The sequence below is a fragment of the Ovis aries genome, chromosome 3, assembly GCF_016772045.2.
Source record: "Ovis aries strain OAR_USU_Benz2616 breed Rambouillet chromosome 3, ARS-UI_Ramb_v3.0, whole genome shotgun sequence".
Classification (NCBI taxonomy): Eukaryota; Metazoa; Chordata; class Mammalia; order Artiodactyla; family Bovidae; genus Ovis; species Ovis aries.
Window position 1 is genome coordinate 116,964,318 of NC_056056.1, and position 14,649 is coordinate 116,978,966.

Consider the following 14,649-nt stretch of genomic DNA (forward strand, 5'->3'; position numbering starts at 1 on the left):
GGTTTTTCCAATGGTCATGTATGGATGTGAGAGTTGGACTGTGAAGAAAGCTGAGCGCTGAAGAATTGATGCTTTTGAACTGTGGTGTTGGAGAAGACTCTTGAGAGTCTGAACTGAATTGAATCATATGGTTGCTTTTGAAGTCTGTGGATCTGTTTTCATTTTGTAAATAAGTTATTTGTATCATTTTCAAAGATTCTATATGTGAGTGATAACGTGATATTTGTCTTAGTCTGACTTCACTAAGTATGATAATTTCTATGTCCATCCATGTTGCTGCAAATGGCATCATTTCATTCTTTTTATGGCTAAGTAATATTCCATTTTACAGATATACTTCCAATGAATATTCAGTGTTGATTTCCTTCAGGACTGACTGGTTTGACTCTTTGCTGCTGAAGCTCCAATATTTTGGCTACCTGTTGCAAAGAGCTAACTCATTGGAAAACAACCTAATGTTGGGAAAGATTGAGGGCAAAAGGAAAAGAGGGCTGAAGAGGATGAGACAGTTAGATAACATCACTGACTCAATTGACATGAATCTGAGCAAACTCTGGGAGATGGTGAGGGAGAGGGAAGCTTGGCATGCTGCAGTACGTGGGGTCACAAAGAGTCAGACATAACTTAGTGACTGAAAAACAAAAACAATAATATATATACTCCAGCTTCCTTATTCATTCCTCTGTGGAAGGATATTTCATTTGCTTCAGAGTCTCAACTATTATAAATTGTGCTGCAGTGAACACTGAGGTGGGTGCATGTACCTTTTCAAATGAATGGTTTTCACTGGGTATATGCACAGGAGTGGGATTGCTAGATAATGTGGTAATACTTTTTTCAGTTTTTTAAGGAACTTCCATACTATTCTCCATAGTGGTTGTACCAGTTTATATTCCCACTGACAGTGTAGGAAAATTCCCTTCTCTCCACACCCTTCCCAGTGTGTACTGTCTGTAGACATTTTGATGATAGCCACTCTGATCAGTGTGAGGAAATAGCTCATTCTAGTTGTGGTTTACATTTCACTAATAATAAGTGACGTTGAGCATCATTCATGTGCTTTTTAACATTCTGTATGCCAAGAGAAAGTAGGGAAAACCACTAGACCATTCAGGTATGACCTAAATCAAATTCCTTATGATTATACAATGGTGTGAGAAATAGATGTAAGGGACTAGATCTGATAGATAGAGTGCCTGATGAACTATGAACAGAGGTTCGTGACATTGTACTGGAGACAGGGATCAAGACCATCCCCATGGAAAAGAAATGCAAAAAAGCAAAATGGCTGTTTGGGGAGGCCTTACAAAAAACTGTGAAAAGAAGAGAAGTGAAAAGAAAAGGAGAAAAGGAAAGATATACCCATTTGAACCCAGAGTTCCAAAGAATAGTAAGGAGAGATAAGAATGCCTTCCTCAGCCATCAGTGCAAAGAAATAGAGGAAAACAACAGAATGGGAAAGACTAGAGATCTCTTCAAGAAAATTAGGATATCAAAGGACAATTTCATGCAAAGATGGGCTCAATAAAGGACAGAAATGGTAGGGACCTGACAGAAGTAGAAGGTATTAAGAAGTGGTGGCAAGAACACACAGAAGAACTGTACAAAAAGATCTTCATGACCCAGATAATCACAATGGTGTGATCACTCACCTAGAGCCAGACATCCTGGAATGTGAAGTCAAGTGGGCCTTAGAAAGCATCACTACAAACAAAGCTAGTGGAGGTGATGGAATCCCATTTGAGCTATTACAAATCCTAAAACATGATGCTGTGCAAGTGCTGCACTCAATATGCCAATAAATTTGGAAACCTCAGCAGTGGCCACAGGACTGGAAAAGGTCAGTTTTCATTCCAATTCCAAAGAAAAGCAATGCCAAAGAATGCTCAAACTACCGCACAATTGCACTCATTTCACACACTAGCAAAGTAATGCTCAAAATTCTCCAAGCCAGGCTTCAACAGTATGTGAACCATGAAGTTCCAGATGTTCAAGCTGGTTTTAGAAAAGGCAGAGGAACCAGAGATCAAACTGCCAACATCCGCTGGATCATGGAAAAGCAAGAGAGTTCCAGAAAATCATCTATTTCTGCTTTATTGAATATGCCAAAGCCTTTGACTGTGTGGGTCACAATAAACTGTGGAAAATTCTGAAAGAGATGGGAATACCAGACCACCTGACCTGCCTCTTGAGAAACCTGTATGCAGACCAAGAAGCAATAGTTAGAACTGGACGTGGAACAACAGATTGGTTCCAAATAGAAAAAGAAGTACGTCAAGGCTGTATATTGTCACCCTGCTTATTTAACTTCTATGCAGAGTACATCATGAGAAATGCTGGGCTGGATGAAGCACAAGCTGGAATCAAGACTGCCAGGAGAAATATCAATAACCTCAGATATGCAGATAATTAATGGCAGAAAGTGAAGAGGAACTCAAAAGCCTCTTAATGAAAGTGAAAGAGGAGAGTGAAAAAGTTGGCTTAAGCTCAACGTTCAGAAAACTAAGACCATGGCATCCAGTATCATCACTTCATGGGAAATAGATGGAGAAACAGTGGCTGACTTTACTTTTCTGGGTTCCAAAATCACAGCAGATGGTGATTTCAGCCTTGAAATTAAAAGATGCTTACTCCTTGGAAGGAAAGTTATGGCCAATCTAGACAGCATATTGAAGAGCAGAGACATTACTTTGCCAACAAAGGTCCGTCTAGTCAAGGCTATGGTTTTTCCAGTAGTCATGTATGGATGTGAGAGTTGGACTATGAAGAAAGCTGAGCGCCAAAGAATTGATGCTTTTGAACTGTGGTGTTGGAGAAGACTCTTGAGAGTCCCTTGGACTGCAAGAAGACCCAACCAGTCCATTCTAAAGGAGATCGGTCCTGGGTGTTCATTGGAAGGACTGATGTTGAAGCTGAAAATCCAATACTTTGGCCACCTGATGTGAAGAGCTGGCTCATTTGAAAAGACCCTGCCTGATGCTGGGAGGGACTGGGGGCAGGAGGAGAAGGGTACAACAGAGCATGAGATGGCTGGATGGCATCACTGACTCAATGGACATGGGTTTGGGTAGACTTCGGGAGTTTTTGATAGACAGGGAGGCCTGGCGTGCTGTGATTCATGGGGTTGCAAAGAGTCGGACATGACTAAGAGACTGAACTGAACTGAACAATACCTTTTAATTGAAAATTTCTTTAACAGTACCTTTCTTGAAAATACCAACAACTTAAAATTTATTATCATTTTCTACTATCATTCATGCATTTTACATTCAGTTCAGGAAATCTTGGATTAACCCAAGCTCTCAAGCATTTTCTTCTATATTTTAAAAGAGCATAATAATTTTAGCTCTTACATTTATACTTCTGGTGCATTTTTTAGTAGAGTTTTGAGTGTGAGTTTTGAGTATGATAGGATGCATCAGGTTTGATTTTTTTGCAGAGTATCAAATTCTTATAGTATCACTTATTAAAAGGACTAGCTTTTCTCCACTGAGTTTCCCCAGCACAACTATTGAATATCAATTGGCTATACACTTGTGGGCCTATTTCTGACCTCTAGCCTATCAATACTTACACTAACATCATCTTAGTTACTATATCTTTATAGCAAGTTATGTTATGAAGTAGCAACATAAACCTTTCAACTTTGTTCTTGGTTTTCAATTTTGCTATTCTATCCTGTCTGTATTTTCATATAGATCTTACAATTAAATTATCAATTAAAAAATCACTAACATTTTAACTGGGATTATGTTACAATCATGTAACAATTTGGGGAAAAATGACATCTTTACAGTGTTGAATCCCTAACCACATGAGCATCGTATACCATTCTATTTAAATCTTTATGTTCTCAGAGCAACATTTTGTATGTTTTGGAATCCAGTTCTTATACAAATTGTGTTAAATCTGACTCCAAGTATTTCATGATTTTGATGCTATCATATTGTTTTTTGAATTTTAGTTTTCAATTGCTCACTGCTGTTATATAGAAATACAATTAATATTTTCCTGGTAACCCTACATCTTCTCACCTACAAAAGTCATCTATTCATTTTAGGGAGCTTCCTTGGTGGCACTAGTGGTAAAGAACCTGCCTACCAATGCAGGAGACATGAGACATGGGTTTGATCAATCCCTGGGTCAGGAAAATCTCTGGAAGAAGACAAGGCAACCCACTCCAGTCTTCCTGCCTGGAGAATCCCACGGACAGAAGAGCCTGGTGGGTTGTACAGTCAGTCCCTAGAGTCACAGGGTCGGACACCACTGAAGTGACTTAGCATGCACACATGTAGGATTTTTTACACAATCATTTTGTCTAATGTCAAATGAAGACTAATCACTCCAGTGTCTTCTGGCACCATGCTCTATTTTGAACTCTTATTATAGGCTCACTCTCTTATTTGCCATGGTCCATCTTGCCATAAAACCTTGCTTTTCTCTTTGTTTGAAACTCTCTTTCCTATACTATTTACCAACTGAGTGATTATTCATGCTTCAGATCTCAGGTCACATATAACTTCCTCAGGGAAGCTTTCTCTAGGATAATTCTCTATGTTATCCCTTTCATTCAATTACTTTTCATTAATCCAGTTTCCTAGTACTTATCATTATTATAATTTTATGTTTATCTCCAGGATTATTTGACCACTACTTCTCTCCTGTAGATAGTAAGCTTCAGGAAAACAAGAACCGTGAATTGTTTCTGTTCTTCTTTGCTGTCCATGCCCAGCTGAAGGCCGTTAACAAGGCAGGTACTCATTAAATACTCACTGAATAAACAAACGAGAAAAATACATGTCCAGAGATGGAGGGAACATTTTGGAGTAGGGGTGACTTATATAACGTTATTCAACACACTGCTCAAAAAGACTGTTCCAGTGACTCTGTAACCATAATTTAACTGCTGTATGCATGAAAATGTATCAGAAACATTTTCAACTGTAATTCTAAGGAAGTTCTAGGAGATGGAATTTGGAGGTCGGGATGCAGACTCTAAGCATGAGGAGTTAAGTTTAAACTTCACAAACATTTAATTGGATAAAAACAGATGCTGCAACTTCATATTAGATTAAAATAATATTTTCTTGTCAGATGAAAAAAAATTTAATCCCATAGACCATTGCTAAGTCACTTCAGTCGTGTCCGACTCTGTGCAACCCCACAGATGGCAGCCCATCAGGCTTCCCCATCCCTGGGATTCTCCAGGCAAGAACACTGGAGTGGGTGGCCATTTCCTTCTCCATAGATCATTAGACCATTAGATCCCCTTAAAATTATACCTGTACCTTTTCTAGTTCATGAGTCATTAGGATCTAATTGACCTCAAAACAAACAGGCAAATGCAATAAACTTGAAATGACTTGCTCAACAAGGTCTTGAATTTACAGGAAATAGCTGGGTTTTGTTCTATTTCAGAGAAAATTAAATAAGCTTAGCTTTGTTTTATCTTTTGAATAATATCCCAATACTTCTGAGTATGAATTCACATGTTTTAATGCAAAACAAGCTACTCTTACATTAAAAAGTTTAATTTGAAAGGCATTATTTTTCAAGTGTCATTAACATAAGCCACACCTGCCATAATTTACTGAGTAGTTTTATCTTGAATTATACATACACTGAATACCTTAATTCAGGTGCAAGAACATCATCACATTCAAATAATGCTTTAAACAAATTTACTCATGACATTTATCAAGGATATCTTTAATGGGAAAGGGAAAAGATACACATGTCTCTCTTAGGAATCCTTTTCTCCTACATGCATCTCAATGTCAACACTTATTACTGCATATAAATGAAGCAAAAGAAAGAGGAAATTGTGTAGGTTTATTAAGCTTGGATAGAGGTACGTTACTATTTTTATCTGACATTTCAATAACAGAATGCCAGTTCAAATGCCACAGAAGTCTGAAAGCAGTGGCTGAGAAAAACATATTGTTTACCTGAAAATCATTGTGTATTTAAAGGCATTATGTTCTTCTTATATATGGGATTAGATGATGTACTTAACATCAGACTGTCACAATCCAGGAACATTTTAAACTAAATTAGATATGAAATCAGTACAGCTATTTTTATCATGAACCATAGATTTCCTTTAAAAATACATTCTACAGGAAAAAAAAAATATGTATATATATATACACACACACACACACAGTTGAACAGTTCTTAAAAGTTACTCAAGCCACTGTCCTGAGAAGTGCAAAAAGAAATCCTTTGAGTTGAACCACTATCATACCAGGCAATAAACTGTAAAATTCAAATAAGCATTTTAGGAATTCCAAAATATGAATAAGTGTTATTTCATTTCAAGAGAAAAAATACAGCCGTTTTGGTGGAAAAAATCAGAACTTATTGTTTTTATTTGCAATTAAAATGTCAAATGTAAGAATTCACATGGCACAGAGTGAGTTGAAGAAAACACAGGTGCCTAATTCGCAAACTACAAAAAAAAAAAAAAAGTATAAAGATGACCATCTGGGGAGAGCTGGCTGACTTAATTTTCCTATGAGCTTACCGTCTGCTCCATATTTTTCTTCCAAACTCCACACTCTGACCTTGAAAATGCATCTCCATGTTTTGCTATGTGCACCTCCTTCTGAACATAAATGCAGGGAGATGCAATTATGCAGAGGATATTAATACAACAAAGGACATACTGTGTTGTATTTTATTTAATCTCAATTTTCTGAGTTTTTAAAGGTTTTATTTCTGATACTTTTTCAGCCTTTCACAACCATTCTATAAATTGTAAGTACCAACAGCATAGTTCTAGAGAATAAGTGTTTCTTTGAGAGCAGAGGTTCACAAGGAGGCAGACCAAAAGGCAGACCTGTGAGCACGTCAAGGAAAGGAGTCATAAACCTAGGAGAGTACTCCTTATATGGACATAATGGACAGATGACAAAGCTGAAAAAGTGAGGAATTTCCAGCTTATCACTATACACCGACTACCCAAGTATGCAGGGGATTTTAACTGACATCCTTCAGGAGTTCTGAAAGAAGCATCACACTTTACTGACATGGGGGAATTAAAACGCTAAGAATGAAAATAGATTTTACATAGGTTACCTTTTTATATCTCAGTCTAAATACTGAAAATGATGCTTACTTTCAAGTACTTGCGGCTGCGTTTTTTCTAAAACTAGTCTTCTGCTGTACCCCACATTATTTTTCTGAAAAAAAAAAAGAAAGAAAACCTGCAGCTATACTTCTTCAGTATCCCTAATTCATGCTCTAATCATTTCAAGATTATCCTCATGCACTGTACGCTACATGGTATCTGCGCTCCTAAAACTTGTTTCCAGCCTTCAACCAAGCCTTCCAGGTTAAAGCCCTAATTTAATTGTTGATTTACAATATTATATCCGTTTCAAGTGTGCTGCATAGTGTATTGCTACGCTTTTTCATTACAATCATGAAATGATTTTAGACAATAAAAGTATTCTTGGGGGAGAAGAACCCTAATTTACTCTTGGTTGTCTTCCAGCATCTTAAAGTTCACTAGGTGCTAAGCTAAGCTCATCAAAGCTGTGGACCCACATTTTCCCTTGACTTTTTCCTCTCCCATTTTCACCACCTATTAGTCAATAAGGCATGCCTATCATTATCTCTTCCTTCCTTTCCATTCTCAAAACTCCTTGTCAAATTCATGTAAGTTCATTCAGATTACAACGGCAATACGATGACAGTCCAAAATTGTCAAACTGTTTCAAAGAATAACAGGGTTCCTGGAATAGAGTTCCATGATCTGCATATTCCATACAACTTGTAGATTCACAAAGTATCTTAAAGGCTACACATCAAAGAAACATCTTTCAAGTTTGTTTTAGCCTGATGTTTGGGAAACCCAATATTTCCTAATTCATTTTACCATGCAAAGTTTTTCAAAGAGCATCCAATAAAATCTTCCCGAGTTATGTTTGTAAAGCATTCATCTTCCCCATATATTAAATCTTTCAGCCAATTTTCAAACCAATAAATACACAGCTCAGATGATTTCACTTCCCTGCTCAAAAGTTTAAAAATTTTTTAAAAATTTTCCTTGCTCTAGATTACCCATCAAACAAAGCTAAGCGCCTCTCACTGCAACCTACATGTTTAATCGTATCTTTCATGACTTCACTCATCTCTGTAGTTCACTGTATGTCAAGCCTAGAATCTATTGTACTATAACTGCTTATCTTCAAACCAAATAAATGTGTTTCATCAAATAAATGTGTAGCATCATTTAGCAATGAATCAGCCTTTCACACACAACTCTGATACTATGAACATCTCTTTTAAAGACTTAATGGTTTCTCTACTATGCTAAAAATATATTTCCTTTCTTGTCTCCATGATTCAAAAACTATACTCTAGATAAAGTTACCTGCACTAAATATTTTTAGCAAATTAATTTGTCATTATTGCACTGTTTTCCTAAAATAAAGGTGGTATGTGGTGTTTAGCATTAACTAAGCCAGATGAGAAATTGGTTAAGTAGATGTGGAACGATCACATTATCTGTGATCACTTCATTTCTTAACCAGTGTCAAAAGACATATTCTTATCCAACTTAAAAAAAGTAACATCTCCTGAAAATACTTCTAAACCTTACAATTTTACAATTTTAACAGAAATGGTACTTATTATTCAAGAAATAATTCGTTGTATATTTGCTTTTGGTCGGGCATAGGTACCAGGCAAAAAGCAGTCAATAAGATAGACGCAGTTGTTATCAGTGTAGTTCTTACTATTCTTACAGACACAGGAGTTCCAGATATGCTGAGTATTTTATCTCCTCTTAGCTACTACTATACTATTTCTCTGAAAGCAAAAGTTATCCAAAAAAGTTGTCCATACTGTCACTAACATCTCTCTTCTTATTCTCTCTTGAGCCAATACCAATGAAGCTTTTACCACTATTTCAACCACTATTTCAAACAAGTGTCAGGACCATCAGTGACCTTCACACTGCTAACCACAATGGTCAATTCTCAGACAATGTCTTACTTCACCTGTTATTAATACCATTTCACATAGATAAATCTTTCCATCTTCTTAAAAGATTTCATTTACTTGGCTTCTGATCACCTCTCTCTAGTTTTCCTCCCTGGCTGGTGCTTCCACATCTTCTCAACCTTTAAGTGTTATAATTACCCAGAGCTGAGTCATCAAACATCACATCTTTGCATCCTCCATATGGCTTTCAGTTCAGTTGCTCAGTCGTGTCCAACTCTTTGTGACCCCATGGACTACAGCACACCAGGCTTCCCGGTCCATCACCAACTCCTGAAGCTTACTCAAACTCATGTCCACTGAGTCGGTGATGCCATCCAACCATCTCATCCTCTGTTGGCCCCTTCTCCTCCCGCCTTCAATCTTTCACAGCATCAGGGTCTTTTCAAATGAGTCAGTTCTTCACGTCAGGTGGCCAAAGTATTGGAATTTAAGCTTCAACATCAGTCCTTCCAATGAATATTCAGGACTGAGTTCCTTTAGGATGTACTGGTTAGATCTCCTTGCAGTCCAAGGGACTCTCAAGAGTCTTCTCCAATACCACACTCAAAAGCATCAATTCTTTGGTGCTCAGCTTTCTCTATAGTCCAACTCTCACATCCATACATGACTACTGGAAAAACGATAGCCTTGACCAGACGGTCCCCAGACAGCTTTAAATACCATCTGCTGCTGCTGCTGCTAAGTCACTTCAGTTGTGTCCGATTCTGTGTGACCCCATAGACAGCAGCCCACCAGGCTCCCCCGTCCCTGGGATTCTTAAGGTGAAATACCATTTCTATGTTGATAATTCTCATATTTGCATCTCCATCCTGGCCTCTTCTCTTGAGCTCCAGAGTTTTCTATACATCTGCCAATTCAAACTCTCCACTGGAGTGTCTAATAGATATCTCTGCAAGTCCAAACTTGGTATTTCTCCTGGACGTTGTAACCCCTTCCCGTCAGAGTCTTTTCAATCTCAGGTGAAATGGCATCTTGTCTGATTCTCAAACCAAACACCTGATTCTCTATTAACCGCGCTGTTTCTCCTACACCTTATACTCAATCAAGCCTTCATCAAATCCTACTGGCTAAGTCTTCCTAGCAAGTCCAGAATTTGACCACTTATCACTACCTTTCCTGTTACTACCCAGATCTGAACCCCCTTCATCTTTGATATGCACGGATTCTTTCAATTACTTTCTAATCTCCCTGTCTTTTACCCCTACTGTCAACACAGCTGCGAGAGCCCGTTCAAACTAAAAACCCTACCACCTGTAGCTTTATCATTTTAAGAATAAAAGTCAAAGTCCTCAAAACAGTAGGCGTCAGGCTCCGCTGGGCTGAGGGCCCGTGGCCTCCCTCAGGCTCCGCTGGGCGGAGGTCCCGTGGCCTCGCTCAGGCTCCGCTGGGCCGAGGGCCCGTGGCCTCCCTCAGGCTCCTCGGGGCCGAGGGCCCGTGGCCTCCCTCAGGCTCCTCGGGGCCGAGGGCCCGTGGCCTACCTGCAGCGCTGGCTCCGGAGCTCGTCCACGCCACAGTCTAACCTGAGGCCCAGACGGCCCTCCGCGGCCGCAGTCCCCCCGCATGGCGGCGGGTTACCTACAGCACCTGCGTGCTGACCGGGCGGCCTGGGACCCTGCCCCGACCGCGCTGGCAGCTCTGGAAACTGCTGCGTGCAGACCTTCTGCCGCGGGGGCTGGGCTGGGCTGGGCCAACCAAACTGTTCCTCAAAAAAATGGGCGCCATCAGGCTGGGCCCGGGACCCCAGACCGATGCGAAGCCCCTCTAGTCTGTGCGCGGGCCCACCGGCCGGGAGGCTAGGCCTGCCGGCGCCGAGAATCCCGGCTCCCAGCCTCGGGCCGCACTTCCGGGAGCGGCCTGGCGCCGCCTCGCGGCTGCTCCTGGAGCTACAGCTGGCTTTCCGAGGACTCCCCACGCAGAAGCCACAACCTGCGCCTCCCCCCTCCGCCCTGCCCGCCTCAGACGTAACTGTGACAAGTAAAACGACCCCACTTGTCCGAGTGCGAGTTCGTGCTCAGTCGTGTCCGACTCTTTGCGACCCCATGGGCTGTGACTCGCCAGCCCTGGAGTGGGTTGCCATTTCCTCCTCCAGCGCATCTTTCCCACCCCAAGATGGAACCCAGGCCTCTTGCATTACAGGCAGATTCTTTACATCTGAGCCGCCAGGGAAGCCCTCTCACCCCCCCCCCCCCCCCCCCCCCCCCAAAAAAAAACTGGAGACCCGAAAGTCTCTTTATCTTCATCGCCTTCTACCCTTCCCGTTGTTGACTCTGCTCCAGGCATACCAGGCCTCAGTGCTTTTCCTAAGATACTTTCAGAACATTATTCATTCAAGGCCTTTACCCTTGCCGTTTCCCCTGGGCTACTTTTCTCCATTTATCCTCAGGGAAAACTCCTTATTTACTAATATCTAATGCAGGAGGACTTCGCCGGATCTACCCCTACTTTCCTTGCCCTATGTTTCTTCAGATGACTTAAAATTATAGAAAGTATTGAGCTTCCCTGGTGGCTCAGATGGTAAAGCGTCTGCCTACAATGCAGGAGACCCAGGTTCGATCCCTGGGTTGGGAAGATCTCCTGGAGAAGCAAACGGCAACCCACTCCAGTACTCTTGCCTGGAGAATCCCACGGACGGAGGAGGCTGGTAGGCTACAGTCCGTGGGGTCGCAAAGAGTCGGACACGACTGAGCGACTTCACTCTTCACGGTGTACTCGTTTGTCTTGTCCGCCCTCCACCCTCACCTCACTAGAATATATGCTTCACGACAGCTGAAATTACGTCTGTTTACTGCTGTATCCCCAGGACCTAGAACAGGAGTTAAGGCTTAGTAGGCACTCAAGAAATACTGGAGTGAGTATCTGATTGAATTTACAAAAGAAGGGCTCGCCAGATACCTCAAATGTAAAGAATCCTCCTGCCAATGCAGGAGATGCAATAGACGCAGGTTCAATTCCTGGGTCGGGAAGATCCCCTGGAGTAGGAAATGGCAACCCACTCCAGTATTCTTGCCTGGAAAAGCCCATGGACAGAGGAGCCTGAAAGGCTACAGCCCATGGGGCCACAATGAGTTAGACACAACTGAGCGACTGAACACACACACACAAAAGGGCCATAAACTGCTAAGGAAGCATAAAACAGAGGGAACCAAACTAGTCTTAGAGAACAAGAAAAGACTCTTTGCGGAATCTGAAACCCAAATGCTAAAAAGACAAGTAGGAATTTGCCAAGAAAAGGGAGGAAGAAGAAGGGAAAGTTTCTCCCCACAAAGAGAACAATGCTAAGACTCTGAGTTTGGTTATTCAACAAACATTCATTAAACACCTGCAATGTGCCAGGCTGTGTTCTAGGCATTTGGGACATATATAGCAAAAAGGAAAAGCCATACACAAATTACTTTGGCATATGGTCAGTTCATAAAATCAAGAACATATTAAGATATATTTAAAATGTTGGAAAATGATAAGCCACCAAAGAGTTTAATGCAAAGAGTGACATGATCACTTTCACATTTCAGAAAATCAAAACTAAACATAAAGCTTACCCCCAGTTCCTGGCTGTTTTGATACTTAACCAACAATAACTTCCATTCAGGTTCCACAGTCATTTCTAATATAAGGCGATAGTATCAGATAAAGCAAAACAGGGCTAATTTTCCTATATGTAAATTGTTTAAATGGTCTCATAAAGGAAGTTCTCAAGTTTTTCAAAACTTTAATATAATTTAATGTCATTTTATTTTTTAAAAGTCTTCTCTCAGCATACTTACTATTTTTCAGTGTCATGTTCTTTCCTTATAAGTTCTATTTTTTAGAGTGCACTTTTAAATCATTATGAATATGTTTATGGTCTCTTTCTGATTTCTCCTATATTTCTCATTCTTCTCTATGAATTTCTGTTCCTTCTGCACAAAACACAGAACTTACTCACCCCCTGACTTGTCAGCACTGACTCACTCCTACTCCTCATTTGTTTCTAATGTTTATTTGTGAGCTCCCATTTGGCAGGGATTATTTCTTCTTTGTGAAAGCAGTGTAACTGGATGTTTCTTAAGAGTGCTTTCATTTTACTTCCTCTAATCTGTCCTAGGCTTAGATTAATTTTATCTAAGTTCCGTGAGAGAAAGTGTTCTGAACTAACTCAGTGGTATATATTCAGACTCCAAGCTAAGTAATACAGTTTAGGGTATGGGTATAATGAAAATTTAACATATTCCCTCCAGTACCTGCCTTGTCCCTAGCCATGGGGCTTATTTCTCAGTCTGTGACCACTTGGCATCCACTTCATCTCCCTCTGTCCTCATCTGCCAAGATGTCAGCTCGATATCACTGCCTTTCCAGCCTTCGCTTCCCCTTTCATTCCTGGCACCTGGAGATTACGCTTTCTCACTTGCAGTCCAAACTATAGAGAGTTTTTTAATTGTTAGATTTTTATCTGGCACATCTTGATGTTTGTAATGGGAGAGGTTCTGTGTTAGCTCAGTCTGCCATACTACGGATTCACCCAAATTAGTCCCTAAATAGAACTTTAATTTGAAATGTGAGCAACAACATAAAGACAGTCTGCCTAACCAAATAGTTGCTCAGATGTGCAAATAAATACCAAATATTAACCAGGCTGCAAAAATGCTTTCAAAGTCTGTCTCCCCAACTGGGAATACACTTTCTTACTCAGTTAGGTTAGTGTGAATTACAGCTCACATAAGGATGAGTTAACTTTGCACAACAGTAATAGTCACTGACTCGATGGACGTGAGTCTGAGTGAACTCCGGGAGTTGGTGATGGACAGGGAGGCCTGGCGTGCTGCGATTCATGGGGTCGCAAAGAGTCAGACACGACTGAGAGACTGAACTGAACTGAACTGAACTGAAGAGTAAAAGGTTTCTATAAACCCATCCAAGCGGAGAGGGAAGGTGAGCCAGGCTCACAGAGCATGGCAGGAGAGACACTAGGTGCCATACAAGTGGGGAAAGAGAATTAGCTAAAATGTTTAGCTGATTGAGGAAAGTCCAAACATGAGCTAATATGACAATATAAAACCCCTGGGAGTGGCAAATAGTTCCAGACCTTTTTTTCAAGATTTTTTTTTTTTTTAATGTGGGGCATTTTTCAAGTCTTTATTGAATTTGTTACAATAATATTTCTATTTTATATTTTGGTTTTTTGGCTGTGAGGCATGTGGGATCTTAGGTCCCTGACCAGGGATCAAACTGGCAACCCCCCCTCCCCCACTTTGGAAGGCAAAATCTCAAACATTGGACCACCAGGGAAGTCTCTCACATGCTTTTTTCACAAACGTTTACTAGGAGCTGATGAGAAAGAATGGATCACAGTTGGAGTAAAAGTAAAAACCCATTACAGCTAGGAGACAGAAAACACTTCTACCCTAAGGTGGGGGCTTCCCAGGTGTCTCAGTGATAAAGAATCCTCCTGCCAATGCAGGATATTCAGTCCGATCCCTGGGTTGGGAAGATCCCCTGGAGGAGGAAATGGCAGTACTCCCCCAGTATACTCCAGTATTCTTGCCTGGGAAATCCCATGGACAGAGGAGCCTGGCAGGCTATAGTTCATGGGGTCTCAAGGAGTTGGACACAGCTGAGCATGCATACATGCACCCACCCCAGGGTGGAGTGAGAGGGAGG

At 40.8% G+C, this 14,649-nt stretch overlaps 1 protein-coding gene and 1 non-coding gene across 2 annotated transcripts in view; one reads left to right on the top strand and one right to left on the bottom strand.

The window, feature by feature from the left end:
- Positions 1-14,649, bottom strand: part of LIN7A (lin-7 homolog A, crumbs cell polarity complex component) — a 158,512-nt gene that overhangs the window by 127,290 nt on the left and 16,573 nt on the right. The window lies entirely within an intron of this gene.
- Positions 11,509-11,580, top strand: TRNAC-ACA (transfer RNA cysteine (anticodon ACA)). The gene has a single exon. It is a non-coding gene; the product is annotated as a tRNA-Cys (tRNA).